Genomic DNA, 6,104 nt, shown 5'->3' on the forward strand with positions numbered 1-6,104 from the left:
ATAATCGTCAGATGATAAACATGAATTTATTTCAAATGATAACTAGATTTGGTCAAAAGAATGTGATTAAAAAAAACTTTCAATTCCAGAGAGAGGCTAGAGAATAGTGTTATGCAATTTTTAAACCATTTAAAAGATATTTCAACATCCATACAAGATTAGTTTACAAGCTTTGTAATATGCACATGAAAAATGATGTTCTAACATAACTCTCTAGGAAGTAACAAACCTTCTTGTTGTGAAACCTTGGGCTATAACTTTATACAAAATTTTTACAACCTTACCAAACTTATCAGGCTTTAGATATCCATGATTGCAGCTCCTTTGCTTGGTACTGGATTTCCATACTTTTGATTCTGTCTGTTTCGCTCAACAAATCTTGCATTGCTAGAATCCAACATTCATCATTTAATGCTTCTTCATGACTGTCTAGTTCAACTAGTATAAATTAGTCACTAGTAGTTTATTGCAAGCTATCCACTGCAAGTTCTCCATCCTTATTCACAATTTGCTTAGAAAGGTATTAGTATAAAGAAAAACACACATGTTGAGATTTTTCTACAACTAACATTCTGAATTTCATAAAATCGTAAGTATTAATGAATAAGGAATATGTCAAGAGTCTTACCAAGACAGTTGCAACCAGAGGAAATAAGATAACCAAAAATTGATGTTTCTTCCTTCCCATAGCTCAGACAGAATTTTATTCAAGATAAGATTAACACGAAACATAATAGCAGTATGTTGCAGCTAGTTGACTCAAGCAATATGTAGTTGTACATATCAAATTATACTTAAAAATATTACTAGATACGTATCATGTTGTAAAGCATCCGAAGGAACTTGAATAACCTTTAGTGATACCAATCACTTAAGCTTTACCATCACGTGTAATAATTCCTTCATCATAAATAGAGTATGTATGAACTTTGAAGCATCTTTAAGCATGTGCCTTGACCAGCCATTATGCAAATGTCATTTATCCCTTTTTATGGCTGGACTCAGAATTCCTGCAAAACAAATTAATTATTTTTGGTACCCAAATCTTTTTGGGTCCTTCATGGTTAGTAGATTCTGTAATTCGAGATGCATGTAACTGTTTAGGTCCAAGCATATTTTGATCTAACATAACTTGTGACATAATTGCATGCAAACACTTTATGTCCAGAATTGCCACAATAATGACATGTAATATGAGAAGAAGAGTATTTTCCTGCAGCTGCCTTATTAGTTGACTTGGAGCTTTCCTCAGTCAACCTGTTCAAAGTAGGACGTTTACCAATAGATCCCTTTTCAATCAACTTATAGCTGTTAAGGCAAGGAGACGACTTTGATCGATCAAAGTAGTGGCTAGGGAATTTGTGCAAGCTGCTTGTTTGTTTTCGAAGCTCAAAATTTTCTTCTTGAAGTAAGTTGTTCTCCACCAGATAATGTTCAAGCTGATAATCCCAGTCTTTCTTTTCATTTCTCAACTTATTATATTCTTCAAGTTGGATCTTTCAATCTTTCTTCTCATGCATCAAATTGTTATATTCTTCAAGTTGGATCTCCCAATTCCTCTTCTCTTTCCTCAACTTATTATATTCATTGAGAACTTTCTCAAGGTCGTTGAGAACCAATTCAATATTTTCCTGCAATTCATCACATTTATTGCAATACGTAATCGGAGTAGGACATACATTGTTTCTCCCATTTCCATGAAACATAGGTTCTCCATTCTTTCGTGATCGTTTTCTTCTTCAGATTCATCCTCGTCACTTTTGAGATCACAATCCATAATAGCATTAAGGCACACCTCGTCAGTTTCTCCTCTTTGATTGAGAGATATATTTGTCATTTCTTCTTGATCATCCTTATCGCTCCAAGTTGATATTCTATGATTTTTCTTTATGAGGTTAGGACATTTTAATTTCATATGTCCAGGTTTACCACATTTGTAGCAGCAAACATTCTCTTGTTGTTGAACCTCATTCTTGTGGTTCTTTTGATGATTCTCGATAGATTGAGATTTTCTATTATGCTTCTTTCTATTTTCCTTTTTTCTCGCCCTGGGTATCACGACCAAGTCTTCTCGATCTTCATCATTTTCAGATTCTTCAAGATTTGGCTTGGATTCAATTTTCTTAAGTTGTTGGTGACCCCATGGATATTTTCCAATCTGTCCCATATAGCTTTAGCAGTCTCACAGGTGGATATTTCCTCATATTCTTCTTCACTAATCGCATAATAGAGCATGTTGATTGCTCTAGTATTTGTTTGCATAATATCCAACTGTTCTTTTGCATAGTCAAATATGGATGCCCCTTTAACAAGTTTCTTTCCATCACTGTTGTTCGGAATAGGTCTTGGTCCATTCTAAATAACTAGCCAGGCTTGATAATGTATTGATTGAACATAAACCTTCATTCTTTCTTTCCAATGGCTATAGTATTAACTATTGAAGTACGGAGGCCTTCTTGTTGAGTAACCCTCTTGAAGTACGGTCCAATAATTTGATGATACGGATCTTTACTCACTTGCTGTTAAGCCAAATAAAAGATGTGAGACCTGCTTTGATACCAATTGAAAGTACAAGAGTGGAGGGGTGAATTGCACGCCTATTAAAAATTTGGTCGACTATGGTATAGATTTAGTCGATTGATGCGGAGACAACCTGCACAGAACTATTAGTTCTTTCAATTTAAACAAGTGTTAATCACAACAAACAGTAAAGGAACAGGATATAATATGAGAGCAATAAAGTAAATAATTCCAGGAATTTTTATACTGGTTCAGAACTAATGTGGTATCCTAATCCAGTCCTCTTGGGTTGCAAGAGTGTTGTCTTTTAGATCTATTTGTAAATTGAGTTGAGTACAGCCTTTGTGGTTTTCAGCGATCACCACCAACGTTGACAAGGTTGGCTTTCACTCGCTCACCAACAACGACATTTTGGTTTTCACTCGCTCACCAAAGAAACGAACAATGACGCAACCTCTCAACATTTTTATCTTTTTCTTTATCTTTTATGACACTAGTAAACTTAAGAATACAATCTTGACTAAGGTGTAGAAAGAGTAGGAAAGTTGTCTGCGAAGCTGGTGCTTCTTTACTGGAGCATTATGGTATTTATAGTTATTATCTGAAACTAGCCGATATGGATAATTCCTTGATTGTTGGCTTTGTCCCTTCTTCCGAAACATTACTGCCAGGATATATTTCTCGTTACGTCAAGAGACCAATGGATTCTCTTTGAACTTGGACACCTTTTCTTTCCTTTTGAACTCTGACTGAATCTTCCCTTTCCATAAATTGAAAGCTTCAAAATATATTTGAATAGCAAAACTCCTCTATATAATATAACAGACATTTGACCAATGTTTTAAAAGGCGGGGGCGTGAGGCGAGGCGTTTTACCTCTGACAAGGCGAGGCGTAAGCCCTGAGACATGGGGCGTAAGTCCCATAGATCTTTAAATTTTATTAATTTCAAGATAGTATAAAATAAAAAATAGTTATAAAAATTACATTAAAATCACAAAATTATAACAACTAATCTATTTAAAATACTTATAAATTATAATTCGACTATGAATAATACGAAAAGTATGACATATATCATAATATGCAAATTAGCTGCAACGTCGTTACAACTTAAACATCAAAAGTAATGTATTCGATACGAAATCTTATATATATATATATATCTCTTAATAGTAATGAACCTTGAAAGAATTTCGATATTATAATTTGTTATTTTTTTAAAAATAATCCTTTTATTTAATATGCTTTCAATTTGAAAGAGAATTTACATAAAAACATAATTCACAATTTAAATATGATTCTCTAGCATCATTTATTTTTAAGTTTCAACAAGTTAATAAAGTGACACATAATTCACCATACTATACTATGATAACTAATTATTTGTAAATAGCTGTGCTAGCTATGTCACGACCCAAAATCCATTAAGGGTCGTAATGGCGCCGGACACCGCTGTTAGGAAAGCCAACCAAATACTTAATTAAACTCCAATTTTAACAATTTTGGAAACCAAGATTTTTCTTTAAATTTCATAAGTAAAAAGATAACTGCTTCAATTCAAATTAAATACTAGCAATCAATACAAAAATATTTAAAAACCATCCCAGAACCCGGTGTCACAAGTGCATGAGCATCTACTGATAAGGAAATAAAATACAATACAACATCCGTCCGGAATACAGTGGACAGAAAGGAAATACAATTTACTGGAAGGGACTTTACTAGCTGCGGGCCGCCTCGAATAATGCAACTCACCTAGTCACCGAATCATCCGTGCTGCTATGCCTAGTGGGCTGCTAGAGATAAATATACTCGTGCAACAAAAATGCACAGAAGTGTAGTATGAGTACGTAAACAACGTGTACTCAATGAGTATCCCGTCTAATCTCGAAGAAGTAGAGACGAGATGGTCAACTTCGACACTTACTAGAGGTCAATTGACAATATACTAAAAATGTGAGGAAATCATGGATTTATATAGCAGTTATAATTCACGAAGCCAGAAAACAGGTAAACACCTTTAACAATAATAGAGGATTTTCAAGATTTACTTTTCATTATCTTATCAATTTATTTCAAGCCATGAAAGGCAATATCAACATTTAAAATTCTCAGGCAACAATATATATATCATGCGCAAATCATGCCGAGGTCGACGGCCCGCTCCAACAGAAAGGTAAACTGTGCACTGCCGAGGGTCGAACGACGCGAACCATAGATGCATCTATTTAATCTGCCGAGGCGTTCGGCCCATTTCATAAATAAACACATACCCTGCTCGCGAATCATGCATGCGACGCAGGTACACATAGAGATACATGCTCAATCAGTCAATTAAGAACTTATCGGGAATATTTTTCCCAACTAAAACAATTTCTCTTTTTAACAATTCAGGAAAAATGATGTTTAATATCCTTTTAAATTCATTTACTAATCCAAGGTGATTCAAGCAATTTAGGCTATCAATAGGTTCATAAATAATCCAAGTATAACATGCTTTTGGGCCCTAACTACCCGGAAAATGGCATAATAGTAGCTACGCACGGACTCTCGTCACCTCGTGCGTACGTAGCCCCCGCAAATAGGAGCACATAATCAATTATTTCACCTATGGGGACAATTACAAGGTTAGAAAGGAGACTCACCTCGCTCTGAAGATTCATAACCGGCATTCCACGCCCTTCCGAAGACTCTAATTGATGAACCACGCTCCAAAACTAGCCAACGGTTACGCAAATCCATTAATATATGCTCAAATATTCGTTACAATCTAATTTATAGCAATTCCTAACTCCGATCGAAAAGTTAACCAAAACGCCCTCGGGCCCATGTTCCCGGAATCCGAAATTTTTGTAGATAAAGATTACCCATGACCTTAGGAACACAAATATATAATTTTTACTAAATTCCATACTCAATATCGTGGTCAAATTCGAAGAAATGCCAATTTCTAGGTTTTCCACCAAAACCTAAATTTTTCCATAATTTCCTTGCCTAAATCCATGTATAAATTTTGTATTTAACTCAAAGCTAGCATAAATTACTTACCTCATGATGAGTGACGAAAATGGCACCTCAAAGCTGCTCCCCATCGACTCCAATGGAAGAAAATGGGGTTGAAATGAACCCAACCCCGAATTTTAAAAGACCTCACTGCCTCAGCTGTTTCCGCACCTGCGGTCCCTTGACCGCTTCTGCGATTCCGCAGGTGCGGTTAAAATTCTGCATTTGCGGTCCTCCCTAGGCCTCCCTCTTTCGCTTCTGCGATATGCCTTCAGCAGATGCGGTCCCGAATCTGCGGAACTCTGACCGCATCTGCGGTCCACTCCAAGCCGCTCACTTTCGCTTCTGCGACCACCTTTCCGCAGATGCGGTCCCGCTTCTGCGGAACCTTGACTGCATCTGCGGTCCTCGAGCCCTTGACCAAAAATCGCTTCTGCGACTCCCTTTCCGCTTCTGCGGGGCCGCTTCTGCGGTTAACCCACCGCAGAAGCAAAAATACCAGCAACCAGATCCTTCAGCTGTCCAAAATTCCAAATTTCGATCCGTTAACCACTCGGAATCCACCCGAGGCCCCCGGGAC

The sequence above is a fragment of the Nicotiana attenuata genome, unplaced genomic scaffold, assembly GCF_001879085.1.
Source record: "Nicotiana attenuata strain UT unplaced genomic scaffold, NIATTr2, whole genome shotgun sequence".
Classification (NCBI taxonomy): Eukaryota; Viridiplantae; Streptophyta; class Magnoliopsida; order Solanales; family Solanaceae; genus Nicotiana; species Nicotiana attenuata.